This window comes from Canis lupus, chromosome 17 (assembly GCF_011100685.1).
Source record: "Canis lupus familiaris isolate Mischka breed German Shepherd chromosome 17, alternate assembly UU_Cfam_GSD_1.0, whole genome shotgun sequence".
In the NCBI taxonomy this organism is placed as follows: domain Eukaryota; kingdom Metazoa; phylum Chordata; class Mammalia; order Carnivora; family Canidae; genus Canis; species Canis lupus.
In genome coordinates this window covers 5,816,653-5,843,302 of record NC_049238.1, presented here as the reverse complement: position 1 = coordinate 5,843,302, position 26,650 = coordinate 5,816,653, and the positions used below count along the sequence as shown (strand labels likewise).

Sequence of the window (26,650 nt, the reverse complement as noted above, 5' to 3'; positions counted from 1 at the left end):
GAGCAACCCTCAGTGCAGGGGTTCCCACCGTCCCCTGTCCCTCTGCGGGGGCGTCTGGGCTGGAAGCTGCTGCCATAAGCACGTGGAGGGAGGGGTTGGCTCCTCGGGGGCAGAGTGACTTGGTCTGGCTTTCTGGGCTCAGCAGCACAGGTCGTGGAGCCTGGGCTCCTCTGGCGTATCTCGGTCTCTATCTGCTGGCCTTCCTCTGCTGAGAGAGCCATTACTGGGGGGTCCAAGTAGGAGGCACCCTCAGGGGGAGGGGGAGGGGCCTGCAGCAGCCCGGGCGGGTCCGGGCTCCGAGCCGGGGCCCAGGCCTCCTCTCCCTGAGGCTCTGGGCACCGCAGAGACCAGGCTGCGCCCCAGAACTCAGACCTCGGGTCTCCCCCTGGAAGCAGCGCCGCCTGAGCCCTGACCTTGGTGGTTCTCGGTCCTGGGGCTGAGCGTGCAGCCCTGGGAGGGTAACCTGGGGCCGAGCCTGGGGCCGCCTGGAGGCCGGGACAGCTCACATGGCAGGCTCCCCACACCAATTTCCCCCTTAGCTTGTTCCACTTTTAAAAATAGCTAATGAGGAAATTAATTTTGTCACCCAGATGTATTCAGTAAAAACATGTCAGGGAGAGACAATTAACCTCTGCACTGATAAATCCTCCCCAAATTAATGAAGTTAATATTTGTAGATGTTGAGACGTTCATTTGGGGGAGAGGGCCCATGAAAGTAGGGGTCCCCCCCAGGCACAGAAGGAGAGAAGAAAAGGGGGAGAGAAGGGAGGGGGGAGAAGGGAGGGAGGGAGGGAGGGAGGGAGGGAGGGAGGGAGGAGGGTAAGGAGCTGGAGAAGGGGAGGGACCCGTGGAGCCAGATGGAGAGAAGCAAGGGGGGTCACGAGTGATTCCAGGGAGCACAGCTGTGATGTTTCCCCAGAATGTTAAACTTCCCAGGCATTCACCTGCAGTAGGTTTGGGGCAGGAGGAGACTTGACAAAGTCAGCCGCAGAGGGAAGGGTTGGGATCCGTCGACGATGAATGTCCGGGCCCCCTCTGGCCAGGTCTTCTCTCTGCTAAGGACTCGGGGTTCTTTCTTTCCTCCGAGGCTGTGGGAGCCCAGGCCCTGGGCAGCGGCCCCTTGTGGGAGCTCCCAGAGCAGCCGCCGATGGCTCCTGAACGCCCACCCTGTGCCTCCCGGACCGTCCTGAAATCCTGACTGGGGGTGCCCTCGGGTTTAGGACCCAGCCTCCTTGGCCTCCTCACCCTTCTCGTCTGGCCCAGGCATTGGGCTGCAGGTGACAGCCCCTGAGACACCCCAGGCTGGCCCCGGGAGCGAGGACCTGGGCCCTCGTGCCAGGGATGGAGAGGTGCGGTCAGGGGGTGCAGGCAGCAGGTCAGCGTCCCTGACCCTCTGCGGCCTCAACCGCACCCAAGGAGCGCCAGCTTAGGAAACACATTGTGACATGGCACCCCTGGAGCTCAGACTGAAACGGAAACTTCTTGGGGGACTTTTGGCTTTGGAGACATCAGCTAGAATGGCCCAGGGGCTGTGTGAGGTGGCGGGGTTTGGCCACCCCTGAGACTGAGACCGGGGCTGCCCCTGGGGTGCTGGCAGGGAGGGGACACCCATGCCACCTGGCTGGCATGTCTTCCCAGAGGGTGGGACCCGGCTGTAGGGCCCCAGCCCAGCACGCCGCTCTGCTGCCTTCTGTGAAGAGACCATTTCTTCATTAGTTTCACACCGCCAGGTGTGAAATGCAAAGAGGACACACTCACCATTCAAATCCTATCCAATTACCAGTTCCGGGGAAGGGCCCTCAGGACTGGGGTGAGGGGTGGTGGCTTTTATTGCCGTTGAGGCAGAGAAGAAGCAAGAGACGAGGGACTGTGAGCCTCTCAAGAACACCCAGGGGCAGCGGCGGGGACCGGCCGGTGGGGTGACCCCAAAGGCTTGGGCCGTCAAGTTGGAAAACTGCAAGGCCCTTGGACAAGAGCTAATGGTGTGGGGGCCGAGGGGGCGAGGACTCGCGCAGAGGGGAGGCCTGCCCGCCCTGTTTCTACACTTGCAAAAGTGCCAGTGAGGCTGGTCTCGGACAAAAGAGAACCGGATATTAGGTATCTCAAGTTGGATTTTCTGATGACCCGGCTCCCCCTAATCTAATCTTTGCAGGCGGAGTGACAAGCTTGCAGATTGCAGGGAAGTGATAGATGGCAGCTATCTCGAGTTCGGTTAGGCCGTTGCTCTGCTCTGAGCGACAGACGTCCCTGTGTTCCCATCAGAAAACAGGAGGGAGATGTGTCCCGATTGCCAGGGCCCGAGCTGGGTGGACCAGACCCTCCCGGTGCCCACCCGACACCGGCGGCGTAACACGGGGATGGAGAGCTGGGAACCCGGCAGGTTTTGCAAGGGCCGGGTCTGGATGGGGAGGGCAGCTGGCCGGACAGGGAGGTTCTGGAGGCCTGTGGACCATGGGGAACTGTGGATCGGACGGAAGGAGAGCAGAGGTAGCAGGGCCAAAGGCAGAGCAGCGCTGGGCTCCCGGGGCCTGGGCCGTGCGCCGCCTGCCTGTCCCAGCCTGTTCCCTGTCCCCTTCTGTCTTCCATGGACCGTGGCTCCCGTACACCCGGGAGGGCGGGAGCCCGAGGACGCCTGCCCACGTCTACAGCGGGCTCCCTCTGCACCCCCCCGGCCTCCCGCCCCCAGACCACTGCCCCCAGAGATTGGTAAAGGCTGGAGGATTCGAAGCAGGAGGGAAGTTTGGGGGAAGCTAGCCTGCAGGATGACTGTTACGTCTGCAGGAACACGAGGGTTTTTACAGAATGGGTGTTGAGTGGGTGGTTCTCTGTCTTCTGCTCTGGACGGAACACAGGAAACGGGCTCAGGCTGCAGCTGACGGGCTGGGTTAGAGGTAAGGAGGGGGCTCTGACAGCGGGGCTGGCTCTGCTTGCCCGGGGGAGCCGTGCGAGCTCCGTGGGGGCCCGTCCCCCCAGGTGGCCTAGGCGCTGCTCGCACCGGGCCCCGTCCCGAGGCTGGTTCCTGTGGCAGGTGCGGGGCGCCTCTGGGAGTCCCTCAGGTTTGAATTCCGGCCCAGTTTTCCTGAGCCAGCCCCAATCTCAGTTTCCCCATCTGTGTATTAACACAACAGTTTCTACCTCGTGGGATTGCTTGCGAGGATCGGGGTGGGGAATAACATATGTAAAAAATGTGTTTTTGGTTCGGAAATACTACGCGGACGCAGCCACCCCAGCGCGCGAGCGCACCCGCCGGCAAGGGGCCCTGGGTTGGGAGGAATGGCGGCCTGTTCCGGGGAGCACCGAGCTCCCCTTTGCACTCACCCACGTCCCCTTTACCTTCCCAAGGCACAGTGGACGTCACCCTTCTGAGTGAGCAACTTGGCAGAGCCCAGGCCCGAGGTGAGGGCCGGGTGGGATCTCCTCCGTTATCTTATCTTCCCCCCTGTGTCCTAATCTTGGTCAGGAAGCAGCTGGGAGGTTAGGGACCCACCCGAGGTGGCCAGCTGAACATCACAGTCTGAGGTCGCTCCCGCCTGGGCGCTCACCCAGGACTGACCCTGGCGAGGCGGGGGCCCCTGGGTCCCCCATGGAGGGAGGTTTCATTTACCCCTGGTGGCTCCAGGCCTGGGTGCATGCCCCCCCCTTCCCCCCATCCCTCTGGGCCAGACTGGCCTTTGGCGGGTGGAGCCCTCCTCCGGCTCCAGCCTCTGCTGCGGATCCCAGGGCTGACCTTTGCTGCTGTCAGGGGTTCATCAGCCACCACACAGGGCAGAGGGTGGGTACGAAAGGGGAAAGAGTGGGGAAGTGGCCCAAGTTGAAGAAATCTCTCAGGGCTCTGGTAGCTGGGGAACTAGTTCCTGATTGCCTGTTGAGATAGTGCCAGAAGGCCCTTGGCCTCCGGCTCCCCTTCCACCCCGCGGAGGGCAGGGTGCCCCTGACTCAGCTCTTTCTTCAGGGAATGACCATGGCCAGGGGTCAAGTGCATTTCCCAGCTGGTCTGCACTGGATGCCTCCCACTCAGGGCAAGAGACGAGTGACATACTGCAGCTCGCGGGGTCGGCGCGCAGGTGAGACCCGCCCCAGCGGCCAGGTTGGAGCCCAGCTGGGCTCCCCACAGGGGCCCCGCTCTGGCCCATGCAACCTTGGCAAAGTTCCTAGGCGTTCCTCAGTAAAACAGGTGTCATCACGGCTCCCGGGCAGCTGCGTCTGTCGCTGAGGCTGCAGTAACAACGCAGCGCAACCTGAGTGGCCCAGCCAGCAGAGAGCTACTGTCTTGCGCGTCTGGAGGCTGGAAGTCCACGGTCAAAGTGTCGGCAGGGTCAGTTTCTTCTGGGGCTGCGAGGGCGACTCTCTCCCCTGGCTGCTGGTGGTCTGCGGAGCATGTGTGCCAGGCTCTGCTCCCAGGGTTTTCTGTGTCACCCCAGCAGAGCCCCTCACGGCCCTGCGGCCCGGGCCTGGCTCCCTGTGTGGCCCGTGGCCCTTCCCTCGAGCTGACCACGCACACCCGGGCCAGATGCCGACGCTCAGCCTCCAGGACGGGGCCCTGGGGCTCCTGCTCGGCTCTCGGGTCCCAATCCCTGTCCCCTCCCTGTCCCACTCCAGCTGGACCAGGATTCTGAGTGAAGAGCCTTCCTCTGGCTGAGTCTAGCAGGTGCGGCAGCCTTAGGAACCGGACAGAGAATGACCTGGGCTTTGTCTCCTTGGGATTTGTCTCTGCCCCCAGCTGCCGATCTTACCGCTGCCCTGAGTTGTGATTAGTGCCTGGGAAGGACAGCGGATGATGTCCAGGCCGGGGGTGGGGGTGTTCAGTGGGGCAGGCCTCTGAGACCACTGCTTTCTGGGGCGTGGGAATTACAAAGTGGGCCAAGCAGCCAGTTCACTGAGGAGACGGTCCGAGGCCTCGGCCACGTTGGTCCTCTTCCCTGGGATGGGCTGCGGCCCCACCCTGCCTGGTTCTGGCGGTGGGGGCGGGGGGGACCAAGGGCTTCAGGGCACTTTGGTCTTTTCCTTGTCTTGGCCAGAAATCAAACACTTCTCTGAACTGCTAGGCCTGACCTGCTGACCTCTCACTTGGCAAAGGGGAGGCTGGTTTTCCTTGGAGCAGGAGGGGGGAGGGTAAAGTAGGCCCAGTCAGGCCCGTCTCTGGCCCCTCCTATCTCCCCCCTGCCCCGTCCCTCCCTCTTTCCTCCCTAGACCTGTGCCTTTTCATTTGTAGTTCGTTCTTTCAGCCTCTTTCCTGTCTGTGTTTCCCTGTGCCTCCCAGTCTGTCCCACCCCGTGTCTCTCGGCCTCTGGGGGTGTCTTCTGTGCTCCTTCCCCGGCGAAGGGAGCTGTGCGGACCCCATGGGTGCCATCAGCCATGGAGGAGGGGACGCTGCTGGGACCCTTCTCTCCTTCCCTTGGATGAAGGCCAGCATGAGCCCTCGGGGTGGGGGGAGGAGGGCTCTTCCCCCGTCACAGGCCCACCAGCCAGGACTCAGCCCAGCACTGGGAACAGCCAGCAGCCCCCCAGCACTGGACGCTGGTCCTTTCCTCCTCAGCGGTGCTACTATGCCTTCCAATCTTTCCAGAGCGGAGAGGAAAAACCTATCCTCTATCCTTTTCATATTGAGACAACTTGGATTTTTGTTCTCAGATGGAACAAATTAGTCTAAAAAATTATTATGGCTTTTGTTTCAGCTCTGCTTGCTGTGTAAATATTTTAATCTGAATATCAGAAGGATAATTAGGGTTTGTGTCGGCGGGGCTCTGAAGGACAGCTCCGTTCTATCCCGTGGTGGCGAGTGCTGCACCTTCCAGGCTGCCTTCCCCTCCCTCTGCCTCTGATTTCCATTCTCTTTTCCCGCTTCCCCTGCCCCAATGTAGGGCTCTCTAAGAGGTAGCCCTGGCTTTCTGTGGACAGAAGGCAGCCAACATTCATTGAGATCTTTACACATGCCAGACTCTGCGTCAGACTTCATCCCCATCCTTCCACTGAGAGCTCAGAAACCCCAGGGAGATAGATAGAGAGGATTTGATTGTTCCCATTTTACAGATGGGCAGAGACTTGAGATGTGGAGGGTGACTTGTCACGGGTCACACAGCCAGGGCAGCAGAGACACACTGTCATTGGAAGTCGGAGCAACCGGCAGACAGAGTGGCTGGAGGGTGTGTGTGTGTGTGTGTGTACGCACACGTGGGTGCAGTGTGTGTGTGTGTGCATGCGAGTGCATGTGCACATACCTCTAGTGTGCCCGTGTGTGCGTGCCGATGCACATGGTGGGTGGGGCTGGGCCAGGGGAGGTCACACCGGGGCTGGAGATGTCACAGAAACAAGTTTTGGGACTGGGTATGAAGCACCGAGGACGCCATTGTCCCACAGGCCTGGGGAGACACGGTGGCAATTCTCAATGGGCAAGTGTGAGGTCAGAGGGTGTTTAGGCAAGCTGGCCCTGAGCAGTGTGGAGCGTGCATCTGGGAGAGGCCGTGAGAGGGGAAGTTGGGAGGCCACAGCTAAAGGCCAGGAGAAAGCCTGTGGTGGTTGGCGGCGGGTGGGGAGGCAAGAGGCCTTGGGGGAGGCCGTGGGTGCCCAGGGGGAAGGAGGCAGAGTCTCGGTGCTCAGGTCCCGGGCTAGCCTGCACGTGTGTGCGACTACTCCCTGCCCCAGGTAGAAGGGACCGTATAGACGGAGGAGAGGTGGGCTTTGAACACAAGACTTCAAGGACCAAAGTCCCTAATTCTCTCCATTCAACTGTCCCAAAGCTGAAGGAATGGGAGCGAGTACCCCATCCCTGGAAGTATTCAAGCCTAATCAGATGGCCTCTCGGGGGTTGCTGTGTTAGAGGGTTTTTCTGTCCTGGGAGGGCAGGTGGAGGTGTCTTAGCTTGGGCTGCCCTCCATGGCATGAATTGCTGGCGACTGGGGGGTTCGACGGCAGAAATTCTCACAGCTCTAGAGGCTGAGAGTCCAGATCAAGGTCCGGCAGGGCCAGGTTCTGGTGCGAAGGTGACTAGGGGGGAGCGCTGGTCTCTTCCCTGAGGCCACCGATCCAGTAGCCTCCTAGGAGCCCTGCCTTCAGACGCAGTCACGCGGGGGCCTAGGGCTTCTCGGCTCAGCCTGTCGCAGGGCATTTGCTTCCCTGGTGCCCCTGGCTCGCCCCACCGAGGCCCTGTGCAGGCTGACCCCGGGGCGGGCTCCGAGGGGCAGCGTGGCATGGCCCTGACCTTGCTCACGGTCCCAGGGGGACCCACCTGCATGCGGGCTGGCCTGTGCCTCTGCCACTCCACGCGTCGTCGCCCCGTGGAGGTCACCTTGGCGCCAGCAAGCTGCCGTGGGCGCCCTGGGGCTGCCGCCGGCCCCTCTCGCTAGGCCTGGCCTCCAGCTGACAACTCTCGCCCCTCCGACTAAATGGCGGTTTCCCCCCAAGTGCTTCCCTCTGGCAAAGCTAAATATTAATTATCTCCCTTTATTTCATGATTATTCATGGGCGCCAGTGTCACCCCATCACACACTGAGAAGGCAGCTGCCTGGCAATCCTGGGGCGCGTCAGAGGCTGTCCTGGCCTGCGGAGCCCGGGCCTGTCTGTGTCCAGGCACCTCTGAGCTGTGCCTGGTGCGTGGGCCCCCACCCCGGGGGGAGCCCACGGGGGAAGGGACGCGGTTTGCCCAGCCAGGAAGCGCAGGGGAGAGGCACTCCCTTAGAGCCAGAGCCGGAGGTAGTTCTCACCTGGGAGACACCTGTCCTGTTCAGGTGCTGACAGGTGGGTGGCCACCCCCAGGGCACGCAGCACGCTTTGGGCAACTTGCAGGGTCCGAAGATGCGGCCGGATGTGTGTGCAGGGCTAAGTCTACAACTGCACACACGGCAGGAGAGGCCTCGGGCCTGGCCCGGGGTGTGTGTGTGTGTGAATTGGTGTGTCCGGGTGTGTGTATAAGGGGTCTTTTGCACACTGGGGTGATAGAGAGTAAGGGGAAATAGTGAGCTTCGATGGAAGGTCCATTTCTTTGTATCATGCATGTTCTTGGCACACAGGGTTCACCAAATATCCGCTCATTGATTGAGGCACCGCCGACGGGGTGCTGCCGTACCCCTCAGCTCCGGGTGTGCTGTCCCCCAAGGCCGCTGGCATGGAGGGTGCCAGCGTGCAGCGCAGTCTCGAGCGTGGCGGCGGGGCGTGAGGATACATCCCAGCATTCTCATCACTTCCAGGTAGCAGAGTGGGTCCGAGACCGTAATGTGAGGTTATCTTAATCAGAACGACACCAAATAGTGTCCACTGTCCCATCTTTTACTCATTCATTTATCGGCACGTCCCATCTTTTAGGGACTTGTCATAGATGCAGATGGAAAACCTTGCAGCTTCTCCTCGGCAAACTTCAAAATTCTCGATTGTGGGGGGCTCCTGGGTGGCTCAGTTAGTTGAGTATCTGACTCTTGACTTTGACTCAGGTCACGATCTCGGGGTCCTGAGATCAAGCCCCGTGTTGGGCTTGTAACCTTGGTGAGGAATCTGCTTGAGATTCTCTCCCTGTCCCTCTGCCCCTTTCTATTCTTTCTCTCAAATAAAGAAATAAAACTTTAAAGTAAAATAAAATAAAATAGGATAAAATCCTCTCTCGGTGTTCCTCCTCTCTCCAAGCCCCTCCTCCGGGCCAGTGACAGGGTGACCAGCTGCTGGCCTCTGATGGGAGCTCAGGCCCGTGTGCCCGCCTGCCTTGGCACATCTGCCACATGGAGGGAGAGGGGTACTGGGGCCCAGGGAGGAGACAGGGAGTTTGGAGAGGGCCAGACCCCCTGTTTGTTCACGGGGACCCCCCTTTTCCAGTGTCATGGAGGATGGGAGAGCCACCGTGGGATGCAGGACACCTGAGCTTCTACCCCGGCCAGCCTTCGCTCATCGGACCCACCTGTGAACGCCCCATGTCTCTCTCTGACCCTTGGTTTCCTCATCTGTGAAATGGAGCTGGTTTGTGAATGGAGGTCCAAGAGGCAGGAGGAAGAGAACAACAGTTTTTTTTTTTTTTTAAGATTTTATTTATTCATGAGAGAGAGAGAGAGACAGGCAGAGGGAGAAGTAGGCTCCATGCAGGGAGACCGACGTGGGACTCGATCCTGGACTCCAGGATCACGCCCAGGGCCGAAGGCAGATGCTCACCCGCAAAGCCACCCAGGCGTCCCGAGAACAATAGTTCTCAAGCAACACTTCTAGAAATCTCATTTTTCAAGATGGACGGGAGGATTTTGCTGCTAAAACCGAAGAATAAAGTCTGCCTCAGGGGTTGTAGATGCGGTGATGCCGGTGGCATCGCCTGAGCCCCACCTTGTGTGCTTGTGGGAGGCTCGGCCCCTCCCAGGCATGTCTGGGGACCCTAGGGAGCGAGGCCTCCCCATGCCACGCCGCTCGCCCCTGGTCACCTCCGCCAGGTTGCCATGAAGAGCCTTCCTCCGGGTGGCCTCTGACCAGCGGGTCACCGTGTCCACTGGCCCCGCTCCTTCAGTCTGCCGGGCTCCAGCAGTGACACAGCCCTCCCGGTGTCCCCCAGGCTGCCACGTTCCCCTGGCCTCACCGACGCCAGGGCTGCTGTCACCCTCCGCAGGTGTCCTCCCCCCCTCCCCTGTCCCTGCTGCTGCTGGCAAACAGACCCTTGAGTCTCTCTTCTATAAATGTTTGAAACTATGGCAAACTACTCATCACATCAAAATTTGCCATCCTCACCATTTTTTTTATTTTTTTATTTTTTTAATTTTTATTTTATGATAGTCACAGAGAGAGAGAGAGAGGCAGAGACACAGGCAGAGGGAGAAGCAGGCTCCATGCACCGGGAGCCCGACGTGGGATTCGATCCCGGGTCTCCAGGATCGCGCCCTGGGCCAAAGGCAGGCGCCAAACCGCTGCGCCACCCAGGGATCCCCATCCTCACCATTTTTAAGCGTGCGGATCAGTGGCAACTAAGTTTCTCTTCCACAGTCTTTGATACCTGCTGCTTGCTACCCTGACGGTGCTGCGTCCTCCGCGAGATTGAACAAAACCGCAGCTGCGGCCGAAGGCGTCTGTGCCTCCACCTGCGGTGCCCCTGTCCCCGGGGCCGGGTCTCGGGGACGCGGCCGGAGCCCCCTCCCGCTGAAGCTCCGGAGTCGGCCCAGCGTGGAATCCTCCCCTCGCAGGAGCTCCGGGACTTCGGACAAGTGTCTTTGGTTTTCTCGTCCCTGGAGTAGAAATAGCGAGCCTCGCCCTGGGGAGAGAGGAGAGATGAGACAGGAGCGCCCAGGCAGCGCCCACGGGCCCGGGAAAGGGGCCGCCCCGGGCGCTCACGAGCAGCTTCGTCCCCGAGCAGGAAGCGCCGCACGGGCCGGATCCTGTTAGAGCAGGTTAAGAAAAATAAATAAAAAAATAAAGTCGCTCCAGCAGGAAGAGACTGACTGGGTGGAAACCAGCCGGGCCTGCAGCCGATCGCTGACCTCCTGCTCCGCGAAGTCGATGCGGACTCTCTGTTTCCTCTCTGTGCTTTCACCTAATAGGAAAGTCCCTGCAGGTGTGAACTGGGACTCACAAAGAAGCTCGGGAGATAGCAGCCCTAGAAAAATAATTCCACCTATAAACACCTGTGTTAACAAGCGCTGTATTTGTACAGCTATTTTCTTTTTCAAATACTGTTTACATACACCTATTCTCTTACCTGGCTCAGGTGTGGGTTGCATGGCATCTGGGGACCCACTGGCCGGGGGCCAGCCTGCCCTCCTGGGGCCCCCGTCGTGGCCCCCTTGTTCCCGAGGCCAGGGGGCAGGGGGCTGACCGCCTGGAGCTCAGCCAGGTCCTGATGAGCCGAGGACTGAGACCTCTGTGGGGCAGGAGGGACTGGGGGAGGGGAACAAGGAGGGGGGGAGCCCTTAGGGGACAGTGACCCCAGCTGGATGAAAGAGGACACCTGCTCTGCTCCTGCTGCCCAGGTTGCTTTGCATTTTCACACCGAAAGGAAATTTGAACCCAGCAACCACCTGATTACAAGGCAGGGGTGGGAGATGCCGAAGGCCAACAATGCACAGAGGGCGGGAGGGGGGAGATCCGTTCAATGCAGCTCGGGTCTCTAAGCACTCTAGAATTTGGTTAGAATCCCATTGGGCTCCCAGGAAGCCCTGGGACCTCACCCTGGCACCAGGCCTCAGGCCTCTTGCACGGGAGACTCACCGTCTATCGGATGCCTGATGCTCAGGCCCTGATGGCCCCGAGTTCCACATGTGAAGGATCTCCCCAGCAGTGGGATGCCGGGGTGGGATAGCCAAACATCTCTGCAATTTACTGACTATAAACCTTTTATCTAGAAGAGCTGTGCGTTTGCAGAAAAGATCCACCCCCCCAGCAGGTGGCAAAGCTACAGTGCTTTCGCCCCAACCTGGCACCCGTGTCTGCTCATCACTGCCAACTGACCTCCACGGGTTATCGGGATTCCACTAGTGTTCCCAGGGACCTTCTTCTGCCCCAGGATTTTCTCCAGGACCCCTCCTTCCATTTGGTTTCCTGTCCCTGTGGCCTCCTCCGGCCTGTGACGGTTTCTCAGACTCTTCTTGTTTTGGATGACCTTGATTGAGGTCAGGTAGTTTGTAGAACGCGCCTCACGTTGAGCTTGTCTGATGTTTTTCTCATGGTTGGACTGGGGTTAAGGGTTTGGAGGGAAGACCACAGAGGTGACGTGTCATTTCATGACATCATGGGAAGTGAACACCCCCATCAGGTACTTTATGCTGACTTTCTTTTTTTAAAGATTTTACTTATTTAGTCATGAGACACAAACAGAGAGAGGGAGAGACACAGACAGAGGGAGAAGCAGGCTCCATGCAGGGAGCCCGATGTGGGACTCGATCCCAGGACCCCAGGGTCACGGCCTGAGCCCAAGGCAGACGCTCAACCCCTGAGCCACCTGGGCGGCCCTACTTTCTGCTATTGACGTGGCCCTGAGCACCTGGCAGAGGCAGGGTCTGCTGCGGTCTCTGCCGTGAAGTCACCCCACGTGCTTCCATGCCGTCCTCTTAGGAGACAAGTCACAGGCAGCCCACGGGCACGGCAGGAGACCAGTTCCCTTGGCCTCTTGGGGGCTGGTACTGACATAAATGATCTAGCATCCTCCCCGTTGTTTATTCACTCAGTCATTTCTTTACGTGGCTGATGTAGATATTTATTTATTTATTTATTTATTTATTTATGATCTTTATTTTCAACTTTGGGCTGCATTGCTTATTTTGCTGCTCACGTGCATCCAGCTCTGGTCCCCCCAGAGCCCCTTCGCGTTGGCTCCTGCGTCCAGGACACACTCCCGTCTACTCGGTTTTGGGGCACTTCCTTGCCTAAGAAGAAAGGTCCTGCCTGACTTGACACCTGCTGGCTTCTGCTTTAGGCACTTTATTTGCATGCTCACTGTTTAATAATAGCCACTCATTTCTCTCCTTCACACACTCTCTCTCTTCCTCTCCGGCCTGCCGTTTTCGCTCCTGTCCTAAGAGTGGCGTCACGGGGTAGTGAAAGGAGCAGGGACACGGAGGCAGGTGGCCGGGTTGTCCCCAAGTTCCGCTCCGCACCAGCTGTGTGTGACCTCGAACAGCAGCCTCCAGCCTCTGATCTGTGAGATGGAGACAACACTGCGTCGCTCAAAGGCCGGCTGCGAGCGCTTGGGAGCGGTGCACGCAGGTGCCTGGCACACGGGAGGGACCCATAGAGTGGCAGCTTTGCCATTCCCATCCCTGGCTCCATCACTAAGTGACCATGTGATCTTTCTGATTCTTAGGGACTCCGTTTTCTGGCCTGTGAAGTTGGGACCAGCCCGATGGCCTCGAAGATTGCAAGTGGGCTCAGGTACCGCTGGCTGTTGGGGACGAAGGGTGGGGGAGAGAACAAGAGAGGTGCTGGCAGCTGTGCCAGCAGGAACTCCGCAGCCCCAGCCTCAGATCCGAATGAGCTCTGCGACCTGGCGAGCAGAGAAGAGGGCTTTTGCACTAAACTTTATACTGAAAATATGACCCGCGTGTCTGGGCGGAGCGCCCCATGTGATGGGCATTTACTCCAGCGGGTGCTGGAGATCATAAGGTAGTCCCACCTGATGGGATGGGAGGTCGGTCTGCTCTCACTGGAGAGCACGTTTCATACATTCTTAGATATCGGGTCTCTCGGCCTGGTGCGTCCTTCTCTACCCACAGTGGTATTTGTCAGCTTCTGTCGAAAAGTGGGATTTGGGTTGGGGTATGAGGTTGGGTTTCTGGTGTGACTTTCCGAGGTTACAGGTGTTGAAACCGGGGCCGGGCCTGGCTGTAGGTGGGGTGTGGCTGTTCACTGAGCTTCCTGTGGGCCTCCACCAGCGATGTGGGGGGGGCCAGTTGAGCAGAGCAGAAAAGGGGGAGGATTGGGAGGGCGCGCTCTGGAAATGGTGCTGGGGCAGGGCTGCGGGGAGCAGGGCAGGAGCCCACGGCTCGTCTGGTTTAGCGCCGGGGGAGCGGGGGCTGCAGGGAGGGCTGCCTAGAGCAAGCCTGGGTTTCAGTCCCAGAGGAAGGAGGCTAAGGGCCTCCTCACCCTAACTAGGTCACCAGTCAGCGGGAGCCCTTGGGTCAAGGCGGTGGGTGTCCCAGGGGTCAGGGCTGGCAGGGGAGTGAGTGAAGAAGAAGGGGAGTCTAGGTGGGAGCCATGGTGACGATGGGCCCCGGAGAGTGAAGGAGCGCTCAGAGGTCAAGGGAGTGTGTGGCAGCAAGGATGGGGTCCAAGGGGACGGGTCTGCTGGTCTCCCTTCGGCACAAACAACGGCGTGAATTACTGTGTAGGCATCTTCCCACGTGTGTGTAAGGACGCGTCTACTAGGATGTTTGAGGAGGCGGCGTTTGCAATGGGATAAAAATCAAGACACTGAAGATGTCCATTCGCAGGGGATTATACAATGGGATACCCTGGGCGTCTTGAAAAGAATAAAACAGGCCTGTAGGAATCGGTGTGGAAACACTGAAAACACACACTGCAGAGTGAGAAAAACCAAGTGCAGAGCAGTGAGTAAATTATGTAACCACCCGGATAAAAGTGAACCTACAAACGGTGCTGGGATATTGTGTCGATTAGGATGGGCCTCCCTGCAAGGAACAGAAAATCCAACGACCACTGGTTTAAAAAAATAATAAATAAGGTGTTTTTTTTTTTTTTTCTCATATAACTCCACCTCTGGAGGGAAGCTGTTGCTTCTTACCAAGGTTTTCAGGGACCTGGGTTCTTTCTTTCCTGGGCCACCTCCGTGGAACATGGTGGCTTTTGAATCCTTAGGTTTACTTCCTCACGGTCGGTCCTAAAGTGGCTGCTATAGCTGCACACATCACATCCAAGTACAAGGAATGAGGAAAGGGACTGGTCTGTGTCAGATGCAATTGTCTTTTTTTTTTTTTTTTTTTTTAATTTGGTAATTGAGAGCTTTCCAGATGCCACCTGGCCCCGCCTTCCCCTGCCATGGGCCAACTCACCCGCACATCTTGTTCACATGCCCATGTCCGGTTGCAGGGAAGGATGGCAAAGTAGGTGAAGTGTTTGCCCTTTGTGAAAAGGGGGGCTCTCGATAGTAACTGCATCCTGGGGAGCAGGCTGTGGGATCAGAGAGGGGAGGGCAGGCTCCTCTTTCATTATATATCCTCTCAAGCTCCGACTTGTTTGTTACCATGTGTATATATGGATTTTTCAATGATAATTAAAATCAAGCTAAAGCATCATGAAATGCAGGGAATGCAATATGCCAGACTGAGAGAGTTGGTGCAGGAGGCAGTCGGGAAGAGCTCCGAGGCTTCTGTCGGGGGGGGGGGGGGGGCATGGCCACTGGCCATCGCTGGGGCTCCTGTGGCCGAGGCCTGGGTGAGCGGGCTGCTGCTGCTGCTGGGAGGCGGGCCCCTGTGCCGGGCACCTAAGGGGGTGGAGGACAGGGGTGGGTCTCACCAGGTCAGTGCCAGCAGCGGGGAGAGAAGGGAGGCAGGGGCAGGGGACTGGGAGAGCTGGATCCCCTCATCTTCCAAACATTGAGTTGGTGGATGTTCATGATAAGATTTATTCATTTATTTGAGAGAGAGAGAGACAGAGACAGAGAGAGAGAGAAGCAGACACTCTGCTGAGCACGGCCCACCCCCCTCCTCCCCGCCACGTGAGGCTTGATCCCATGACCCCGAGATCATGATCTGAGCCAAAATCAAGAGTTGGATGATCAACCGACGGAGCCGCCCAGGCGCCGCTGGACACTAGGTCCTGGGGAAAATCCCTCCCTGCCCTGCCACAGACAGTGATGTCTGTTTCTAATTCTGCTCCCCAGCTGGACGACGACATGACCTGAAGCAGGAATGGGAAGATGAGCGGAGTCTGCCCGCTCCTGGGGTGGAACTGGAAGAGAGGGGAAGGACCATGTGGTTTTGCTTTTCCTTGAGGGTGATCTCACTTCCGGCGGGCAGGGGGCATGTGGGCCACTGCGCCTGTGGATGAGGTCCAGAGAGAAGCGGAGGCCAACGGCCCAGTTAGGGCTCGCTTCGTCTTGTCCTGCCTGACGAGTGATCTGCCCTGTGGAGCGACATGTGTCAACTCAGGCCAGGACTTCTGTGCGGCCCAGCGCATGGAAGACTCTGACCTTGACCTGGCTTTATTTTATTTATTTATTTATTTTTAAGATTTTATTTATTCATTCATGAGAGACACACAGAGAGAGGCAGAGATACAGGCCGAGGGAGAAGCAGGCTCCACTCAGGGAGCCGGACGTGGGACTCCATCCCGGGTCTCCAGGATCACGCCCTGGGCTGAAGGCGGCGCTCAACCTCTGGGCCACCCAGGGATCCCAAAAGCAACCCTTTCTCCCAGTTTCCAGGTGTGATTTCTAGACGCTTCTGGTCTTGGCTCTACCGAGGCCTTGACCAAAACCTCAGCTGCCCCAGTTGTCAAATGAAGTCGTGTGACAAACCGGAAGATGGCTTGGGGCTTCGGGGCGATTCCTCACCGTGTCTCTTCGCTCACCCTGTGGCTCTGGAGCTGAGCTAGCCTTATAAACACTCCTGTGAAGAGCACCTCTCTGCTCCTGGGTGTTCCAGACTTCAAGGGCACTTCACTGCGGCGGGTGGCGGGGGGATGCCGAGAGCTCGGGGAGATCAAAGCAAATTAGGGGGAAGCAAACATGCGGAAAGCTCCTCGAGCCCAAGCAGAAGTGGACCCAAGCAACAGTGTCTGCTGTGAAATGCGAGGCTCCATCGCCTTCTGGGCTCTGTCTCTTTGCTGCTCCCAGGGGTGGCCTCCTTTTGCAGATGAGGCCGTGGGGCTCGGCCAGCTTGGGGACGTTGGGGTGATGCTCTAGAGGGCACGTGACGGCGGAGAAGAGAGCTGCTCCTGTCCGGTGAGAGTGAGGGGCATTGGCCCCTGGGAGGTTCCGCTGGATCCCAGCTGGGCCCCTCATACCCCAAAAAGGAAAGCGAGTGAATCAAAGATCTAGGGTGGGCTCCCTCCTGCCTGTCTACCTGTGGGCTCTAGTCGTACGCCAGCAAAGGTCTAACAACTGACCACAGAAAAAAAAAAAAAAGCCCATGTTTGACCACTTTTGTGGCGTAAGTACCACCCTGCGGATTCCAAGCTGCCAACGAGACCGAATGCACATTTGGGAAGCGATGGTCGCACGTGGCTCAGCAGTCTGGTGATGGCTGGCTCTAGCGGGTCACTGACTTCAGGGGTCCCCCTCGTACCCCTTGGTGAAGGCCCCCATTATTCGGGGGGAGCAAAGAGTGGGCAGTCCCGGGGGGCCCGGAGACACGGGAACACAGGCAGCCGGGCCTGAGGGGTCTCGCCCCGAGGAGGAGGCACTGAGGTCACCCTAAGGTAGAAGGTGGTCTAAAGTCACATGCGGTGACTGTTCTCCAGAAGGCTTGGTGTTAGGGCGCCACCCTAACCACTTCCTAGCCAGCCCGGTGACCTCAAGGACTGGGTAAGTAGCTGCCCATTCAAGACTTGCATTCGCGCTGTGAATAAGCTCATGCACTGGCCGCGTCCCAGGGGGCGATGCCCTTCCCCCAGGAGGCCAGAGAGGGGAGGGGGGTGTGCTGACCTCCTGAGGGCTGGGGCGCCCCCTGGGCTCCTGGCCTACATGGAGTCGTTGCCTGATGCCCGCATCCCTACTGGAAGCTCCCCCTCCCTTCCCTTTCCTTCCCTTCTCCCACACCGAGGAAGGGGCTGGCGTCCCAGGGCTTACAGAGGACGTCCCAGGGTTGCACCTGGAGGACCAGCCCCTCCCACCACAGGTGCGTCCACTGCCTGGGGGAGGATGCTGAGGGTACAGGAACTCAGCTGGACTTGGATCCCACCATTGCCACTTCTGAGCTCTGTGACATCAGGCCCGTTACTTTACCTCTCTGGGCCTCAGGGTCCTGTCCGTGGCTGTGAAGCACACTGTTGTCATTTTGACTGACACCGATTGTGAGAAGGAAGGAGGCACATTTGTCAGTGTGAGATGAGATCGCGGAAATGCCCCAGGCCCGGGTGGGCACACGGCCTCTCAAATCCTAGTGCCGAGCGCGCGCCGGGGTGCATGGCTCAGGGCACTTGTCATTTCATCCTCGTAAAACCCTCCAGTTCTCAGGAGCCTGCCCTCCAGGTGATCCGGCTGGGGCCAAGGGCCATGCTACCTGAGTGGTTGTCCGCTCTCAGCTGTGAGGCCACCCGCGAGGCCCTGCCACCTCCTGTCCTGTCTTTCCTCTCTTTCTGCCGTGTTCGAGGAACTCGGCTCAAGAACCCCTGCCACAGTCCTGAGTTGGCCCTTTCTTCCAGGAGGGAGACCCGGATGGAGGCTGGGCATGGAGAGGCAGCAGGGTGACAGCAGGTGTACAGGGCTTTTTGTCTGCTTCTTGCTTCTTGCTAACATTCACGGGGAGCTGCACTGCGGGACGTTTGCCGCCCGCCCTGAGGGCTGGCAGTGGCCTGGCTGGAGAGGAGGAGGACGGCAGGGAGGAGGAGGAGCAGGAGGCTGGAGAGGAGGAGAGGAGCGAGGAGCCTGAGCATGCAGTTCCTGAAGGTGCTTTAGAAAGTGGCGCTTTCTCCCCTGGAGCTTCCTTTGGGCTGAGGAGTTCCTGAGACATTTGCAATGTAAAGGGCGGCCATCCTCCATGACGCAGGGGACCAGATACCATCGGAACAAGAGTATATTTAGAAGACAGGAAACAAGCCCTCCAGCCTGCCCTTGCCTTCACCGCAGGCGCTTTCGGCTTGCGAGCGCCCCGGAGTTGACAGAGAGGCTGCAGGGCCAAGTGAGAGGAAATGGCTAGGGCCTTCTAGCTAATGCATCCTTTTTCCTCTCTCTCTCTCTCTCTCTCTCTGTGTGTGTGTCTCTCTCTGTTTCTATGCCCACAGGCTCTGCCGGGGTTGTCCCAATGTGACGGGGAGAAATTGCTAGGAACTGAGTCATTTTGCTGGATTTCTTCAGCTGAGTCCGTGATTAGTAAACCTGGTTCGAGAATGGGAAAACGCACAGGGCTATTTTCAAATGTTCTCAGCACTGACGTCCCTAATTCCTAGAACAGACACCAATTGCTTTTCTGCCTTCGAGTGTAGACAAACACCTAGCAGCTGCATGACCTTTGGGAACGTAGACTTGCCAAGGGCCGGGGTGCTCATCTGTAAAATAGGGCTGATATCACCTACCTTGGAGGATGAAGGACGGGACGACCTCGCGCGCAGGTCCTCCCCACCCCCGCTCCGGGTGCAGGGCCTCTGGTCACCGCGTGGGGTCAGACGGACCGTTCCAGGACCAGCGTGGGCCCCGGCTGAGCTCCCCGAGTGTGCCACGCAGGTGTGTGTATCAGTTTACAGCCCACCTTGAATCAGCTGTTGGAGGAACCAGACCAAAACTTACACTTAAATCATCAGCCAAGGGAGACTTGCCAACTTCTTTCAATAAATAAAGCATTTGCGGGGGCACCTGGGTGGCTCAGCAGTTGAGCATCTGCCTGTGACTCAGGGCGTGATCCCGGGGTCCCGGGATCGAGTCCCACATCGGCCTCCCCGCAGGGAGCCTGCTTCTCCCTCTGCCTGTGTCTCTGCCTCTCTCTCCCTGTGTCTCTCATGAATAAATAAATAAAATCTTAAAAAAAAAAAAGCATTTTCCAAGCCTCTCTGTGCTAGCCCAGGGAAGGCCGCCAGAGGCGGACACCGGAATGAGGACGGTGCAGTGATGAGTGGGAGGCAGGTGCGGGGCCACCGGACTCGGCCTGGGGACTTTGAGGATGGCCTCTCTGCAGCTTCACTGTCCATTCCTGAAAGTTCGAGGATGCCTGGGATGCGGTGGTGTGAGCAAAACAGGGCCAGCTGATGAGGGAGTGTGCATAGGTATGCCGGGGCCAACGCGGTCTCTTAGGATAAGCCGTGGGCGATATACGACGGTCCAAGAGAAACCTGTGCACGTGTCTAATGAAAATACCAGTTACTGTCAGGCTAATAGCCACTGAGCGCTGGACCCTGTGCTCAGAGCAACGTGGTGTCAGGACCGTCGCAGTCTCCAGTTTACAGAAGGGACTCAGACACATGCTCAGGGTTTCCAGTGGGGAGAGGGCAGGGCTGGGGTTTGAACAGAGGTGGCGTCAGCCTCTGTGGGAAAGGCCAACAGGGCGCTCACCGGGGCAGCGTGTGCACAGACAGCGGGCTTGACCTCGCCTTGGAATGCTCTGTGTGCTTAGCAAAAGTCCTTGCTAAAGAACGCGAGCGGATTTAGTGCTCCTCTGCAACATAGTTCAACGGGTCACATTACACGAATTTACATTAGGTGTGAAGTAGAATGCACAATCAGCGGCAGTCCCTCCTGCATTATTGCCGGCTTAGTTAATTTGCAGCCCGACAGCTTTCTTGCCAGACGGACGGTCAGAGTTGAGCTCAAATTAATCAGTGGAGCTACTGGTTAGCATTTTCCATAAGTTCAGAGAGTGGTGATGTGGAAGCTGTGTTTAGAAGGATCGCCGGTGAGTCTGGACCCCAGGGCACTGGCGTTTGGATTATTCTTGAATGACCTGGAAAAGTCCCGGTGCGATAGTCTGAATGCAGCTGAAGCGCAGCATCTCGGGCTCGGGAGGCCGGTGTGCTGGCGAGGGGGGCTCCCCGCGCCCCTGCAGCGCTGACCTGCGCCTCTCAGAGCAGCTCAGAGTCTCGTGTGTGAAGTCAGGAAAAGCATGTTTCTCCGTTAAGAGAAAACAAAAAAACCCAGCACAGAAAGACAGCCATCTGCTCGGGTGATGACGAGGGTCACCAGAGTGACGGTTCTCAGCCGGGGAGGAGCCATCGTGCTGGCTCAGGGTGCCGTGATCGTGGGTGACAGCGGGGACGGTGCACGTTCTCATGTGCACGGAGGCCCGGGTGTACGTGGTGTGTGGGCCGCCCGCGGCCTCTGTCCAGCCGCTGGCCTCTCCGGGAAGGAGGGAGGCGCTGGCGTCGGAGGTCCCTTCCTGGCTCCGGCCTCAGGCTTGGCTTCCTGCTGTGCCCTCCGGCCCAGTGTGGGTCCTGGAGCCCAGGGGCACTCTGAGCTCCCCGGGGGACCAGTCAGGACCCACAAGCCCGTCCTTCTGTGTTGCTGTTTGTCTGGAACCCGACCGGGCGCTCCACATTTGGTAGTGCTGGGTGATGATGGAGAGTGCCCCCCAAATTCTAGCTGTGTGGCCTTGGGCAAGTCATGTCACTTCTTAGACCCTTAATCCCATGGGAATAATCATATTAATGTCTACCATGACTACCAGCGCGGGGAGAAGTGAACTACGTGAGACGTTTATGGAGTGTGCCCAGCACCGCACCCGGCCTACGGAGGGTATTTGATAGACAGAAACTATTATTAATAAAACAGAGCAGTTTGGGAGAGCAGATTTGGCTTCTTTAAGAGAACTGTCTTGGAGAGATTTTTAAATCCTACTGTACAGCTAAAGAGACAACTAAATTCCTGTTTACATATAAACCTAAACCCTCTTATTCTAACTGCCGCCACCTTAAAAGACATATATTTATGCTTTCGGTTTTAACTGTTCATATGTTTAAAAGCGGCACGCACTTCCAGAGTGATTATGCTAATGTACATAAGGAGTTTAACAATTGCAGTGACTGCACTAACCATCTATTTGAACTACATTGTGCAAATAAGATGTTATCTTAAATAAGCTCCTAATATAACTCAGTAATCACTATAATGCTTTTGGGTGAAATTGTGGTGTTATTACTGAATTTAGCCACGAGCCTCAAATTCCGAACCTTTGAGAGAACACCAGAAGTGCCCAGTTGCCATGTTCCTGAGAACACGGGATGTGGTTGTCCCCGCCGGCTGGGGAGGGCCGGGTCCGGCTGGCATCGTGCGTGATGCCCGGGGCCCGACACCCACAGCAGAAGGTGAGCCGCTGTGAGGGATCGCACCTGCCAGAGGTAGAGCCGCCTCTCTACCTCATCAAAGCCTCATCAAAAAGAGGAAAAGCAACTGCAGAAACAGCACAGTGTGTACATTCCTGTGACAGCAGAGACGGGAGCCGGGCTCGGCTGGGCTCACCAAGTGGAATGCAGACCGGCTCCCGGGCCCCACCTGCCTTGCCCTCGATGCTCTCGATGCTCTCGAGGAGGGTGAGATGGGGCTGTGGGAACTTCTGGGGCAGCTGGATTTCTTTGCCTCGCTCCGGGCTGAAAGAAGCGCTCAAGTCCTGAAGGTGAAACTATCAATTTATTCTCACATCTCATTAAGGAGACAGGAAAATAGAACCTCAAGGTAAAATATGGAGGATTTAAAAAGATAATGACCTTCTTGCCTTTTTAAAATTATAATAGTTGGAAGCGCTTAGCTTAAAAGAAGGAAAAGAGAGCCCTGCTGGGAGAAGGCAAGGGATCACATCAAATGACAGTTCCAGGAGAACTTTGCAAGGCCCTGGGGAGCCGAGGAGTCTGTTGGCAAACGTGACCTGCAAGGCCAAGGTCTGGCCCGGACATTTCAGTGCTGCTCTCGCGGGGTGCAGGTCCCTGCACTCCCCACGGGGGAACAGGAAAAGTGTCTGTTTGTTTGCCTTGACAGGAGAGCCCACCTATGGGAGCCAGTAGCTGAGCCAGGTGAGCGGTCGCTATGGCAGTCGGTCGGGTCACTTAACCTCTCCGGGTCTGAGCGGTCAGTGAGGCGGTTGCTATCCAAGGGACCCGTGTTCGCGGCCTATTCAATGAGGGGCACCACGAGACACTTTCTAAACTGCAAAGTGCTTGTGCACGTAAGGTGGCATTAGAATAGCTGCAGAAGCCAGAGCGGAGAAGACCTTGCACAGGTCACCTGCTTGTCGGGACGTTGGGAGGAAGCTGATACAATATGCAGACCCTCACCCAGCTCTGCGTAATGCTCATTTACCCAGGAGTTGTTATGAACGACCCCACTGTCATGTCCCTGATAAACTTCACGTGGAGAAAGTAGTACTTGCCAGAGTGCTTGCTGCCTGTCACTCGGTTACGGAGCAGAGGGCTTCTAAGTTGGGTCTCCCGTCCCTGAGGCCATGTCCTTTCTTCCTTGCCCTACAAACACCCGGAGTGGCACCCATTTGCCTTCTTTCTTTTCTTTTTTAAATTTTTAAAAAAGATTTCATTTATTTATTCATGAGAGAGGCAGAGACACAGGCAGAGGGAGACGCAGGCTCCATGTAGAGAGCCCGATGTGGGACTTGATCGATCCCAGGACCCCGAGATAACGCCTTGACCCAAAGGCAGACACTCAGCCACTGAGCCACCCAGGCGCCCTGGCTTCTCCTTTGTGATCTTATAGGTGAGCAACTGGGAGTCCAGAGATGGGGTTTTTACATCATGAATGAAAATGGTGCAGGGATTTGGAACCTTGGGGCTTCCCTTTCTTCTAGAATGCAGAGAATTCTGCACGGGCCTCACGGGCTCCTTCCTGTGGTGAGCGACACACTTGAGAGGACACTTCTCCAGAGGACACTTCTGCAGAGGACAATGAGAGCCAGCTGGCTGGCTGGGCCACCCAGGGGCCTGTCAATCTGCATCAGGGGTAGCTTCTGCAGTCTTGAACACTCTGGAAGAACCGCTATCTTCTTTCACGAACTTCTAGAAATTCAAAGAGGCTCGCCGACTTTGGTCTGGAGGTGGTCTTAGGCAGAGGACTTATTTCAATGTCCTAGAATTAAATCACCTGTGATTTAATTTATATGATTGCTGTAAAATTAGGCTTCCGATACCTGTCCTCAGGTAGCGTCCTTGTCATGAGGAGCCTCATTTATATTTTCTCTTGACGGGGCCATCTCTCCTTATCCTCGCCCCAAGGTGCTCACAAATGCAGACTTCATGCTTTAGGGGATTGAGTATTAACTTCCCCATTTTACAGATGAGGATATTGAGGCTTGGTGAGCTTTAAATGACTTTTCAGAGGCTGGAGCTGGTCCCTGAGTCTGATCCAGGAGCCTTTTGTCTTCCAACCCAGTGCTCTTCCACCGAGCGAGTGGGAACTTTATACAGGCTGGAGTTCGATTACGGGGCTTTGGAGAGCAAAGAGCATGTTCTAAAAGGTGGGGGGAGGGACGGAGCACTGGACCCTGTGGCCTCTCATACCTGTTTGCTCTGAGATCTAGGAAAAGGCTGGCTTTCTCATCTGTGAGAAAGCAGTTTGGATGATATTGTGGTCTGATTTTTTTGTAATTTTTTTATTTTTAAAGATTTTATTTATTTATTCATGAGTTAGAGAGAAAGAGAGAGAGAGAGAGAGAGAGGCAGAGACACAGGCAGAGGGAGAGGCAGGCTCCATGCAGGGAGCCCGACGTGGGACTTGATCCCGGGTCTCCAGGATCTCGCCCCAGGCTGAAGGCAGGCGCTAAACTCACTTTGCCACCCGGGGATCCCTGTGGTCTGATTCGTGTTCTCCAAATGCACACGCTGAAGTCCGAACTCCCACTACCCATGAATGTGACCGTATTCGGAGAGTGAGTTTTTAAAGAGGTGGTTAAGGTGAAACGAGGTCAGATGAATGCATCCTACTCCAGTAAGACTGGGGACCTTACAAGAAGAGGAGATTGGGACACAGACCCCCGCAGAGGGCCGACCATGTGAGGACACAGGGAGAAGATGGCCATCTACGAGCCAAGGAGAGAGACTTTGAAGAAACCAAGCCTGCCGACACCTCGCTCTTGAACTCCCCGGCTTCCAGAACTGTGAGAGAATGGATTTCCGTTGTTTGAACGGCCCAGTCTGTGGCGCTAAAGCTGTGGCAACCCTGGCAAGCTGACACGGACAAGAGGACTCCATACACAGACGGGAAGACTAGCGCAGAGAAACGTTCCATGCTGCTGCCTACCGCTGACCCCGGGACGCTCTGTGGTTGTGGTTAGCTGGCGGTGCACAGATGAGACTGGTCCCCAGAGGCTCCTGGAGACTGAGGTCTATGGAGGTGGCATTTATGGGCACAGGAGGCCCCGTCGCTGGGGCTGGAGCACACGCAGGTGCCCTCTGTCCAGGCTGCGCACCTTGCGGGTGGGCGTCTCGGGCCTGGGGAAGCGTGGCTGGCCGCAGGTAGGGCTGACGCTGGACCACCCATCCCTTGAGCACCACTCATGGTATTTTACCCCAGATCGAACTCCTGTGGGGAACAGAAAAGGAAAAAACACACAAAAAAACCTTCTCTTGAGACTCAGGAGCTCCTAACCCAGAGAAAACAACACATCAAACCCCAGAAGTCTTTTCTGAATGCGATTGCTTCTTGTCAGGTTCACCCTCGGCTGTCTGTGGGGGTTATTAGGTACAGTTAAGCGTTATCACCCGCCTACTGTGTGAGAATGACTGCAAAGGTCAGAGAAAAATAGTCGCTTATCTGGACTCATCTGAAAATGACCCTCATCATCGGCATGGTCTGTGTACCACAGACCGGGCGCAGATCTCACGGGGCTTCCGTCAGGTGCCCCGAGGTGGGGGCCCCAGAGGAGGGGAGCCAGGCTGGATGCCCTCTGCTGCCACACGGAAGGTGCTGGATGGCTCAGTGGCTGCTGAACCCCTCCCAGACCAGGGTGCCTCAGCCTGGCCTTCCTGAACAATGGGCTCAGTGACGTGGGTCAGGTGGAAGCAAGACCAGCGCAATCGGACCAGGGCAGCTGCCGACCGTGACCCGGGTTCAGCTAAGTTCCATGAACCATAACCTTTGGTAACTGGGAGCCGACTCCGCGTGTTTATCTGTGGGGTCCACCCAGCTCCACAGGGCCGCTCATCCTTAGAGAGGAAACGGAGGGGCACGGGGGCTTGGGGACCCACACGGCCATGGAATGGGCTGAGCTGCGATTCACCTGTTGCAAAGCTGAACCTCTTCATTCGACCACCTTGTCCCCACCGGGGTGTTTGCCAACCGCCCGTGACCTGGTGGCCTGATGGTCCCTGAGCCGGGTGCTCGCCACGGGACATTGGGCTGCATCCCGAGAGCCATGGGTTTGGGGCTGGTGGGAGGGAGGACAGGGCGCGCAGGTCTTTAAACAATCAAGCATCTGTCTAACTAAAGAAATAATACTCAGGTAATACTCCTGGCTGCAAATTGTAACTACCTGCATTTCTACAATCAGAAGTTAGCTGTTACCCTTCGGTACATTTTGTTCTGTGCATTAATTTTCTTACCTGGTTGCAGTTGTCCCTTGGTTACGGGCCTCAGTAGATAGGATTGAAATTTCTCTTATTTTCCGTTTTACTCCTCTGACCTTTTAGTGCTCGACGAGTAGTTTTAAAGTAAAGTTGCAGAACAAAAATATGTATCTGGTTTTGTAGCCTCTTATTCTCATTTAAATTTAAGTGTGTTTTCCTGCCTTTTTTAACCTTCTTTTTCCGACTAGTATCTTCTAAATAAATGCATATGAAACCATAATTTAATGTACTGCACCGTTTCCCTACTCTTGGACATTTAGGTGTTTTCCAGTTTTTCAGAATACAGCGTATTCTTAATAAATAATGAGGCAATGAACATCTTTGTACATAAAGCTTTATTTCCATATTCTGGGTTATTTCATTTGGATGGATTCCCAGAAGGTACTTAACGGATGAAAACATATAAACATATTTGTTTCAAGTCCTTTGCTACAGCTGGCTACAAACAATTTTTCAGAGCAGTTGTGTCAGTGTGTCCTCCCGCCAGGGGGCCAGGGGGGCGGGAGGCTCAGGAGGACAGAGTAGGTGGGCTGGGGTCTATGCAGCTCTGCAGGACGGCTCACCCTGCAGGAGAGGGAGCGGAGGGGCCCAGGGGCTTGGGGCTGGCTTTGTTACCTGCTTAACCTCTCCGGGCCTCTGTTTCCTCACTTGTAACATGGACATGATAGTGGCAGCCCATGGGGTTGTGGTGAGGCCCACAGGAGCACAGTTTGTGAACATGCTTCACAGCTCTTGAGACAGAAAAGTGAGTTGTCTGGCAGAGGGGCCTGCGGTCAGTAGGCATCAAGCCTGCAACACCTGCAGTACCTGGGGCTCAGGTGAGTGGTACCTTGGGGCTCAGGTGTGTAGTACCCTGGGGCTCAGGTGTGCAGTACCCAGGGCTCAGGTGTGCAGTACCCGGGGCTCAGGTGTGTAGTACCCGGGGTTCAGCTGTGTAGTACCCGGGGCTCAGGTGCAGTACCCAGGGCTCAGGTGTGCAGTACCTGGGGCTCAGGTGTGCAGTACCCAGGGCTCAGGTGTGCAGTACCCTGGGCTC

General features: G+C 56.9%; 1 long non-coding RNA gene across 12 annotated transcripts in view; it reads left to right on the top strand.

Moving 5' to 3' along the window:
- Positions 1-26,650, top strand: part of LOC111090473 — a 251,626-nt gene that overhangs the window by 38,483 nt on the left and 186,493 nt on the right. For 8 of the 12 annotated variants that reach the window (XR_005372014.1, XR_005372012.1, XR_005372027.1 and 5 more), the window contains one exon: positions 12,752-12,819. This is a non-coding gene — a long non-coding RNA (uncharacterized LOC111090473). Of the gene's footprint in view, positions 1-2,124; positions 2,892-8,006; positions 8,184-12,751; positions 12,820-26,650 lie in introns of those variants that run through there. The other 4 variants (XR_005372021.1, XR_005372020.1, XR_005372022.1 and 1 more) reach the window with 3 other exon arrangements.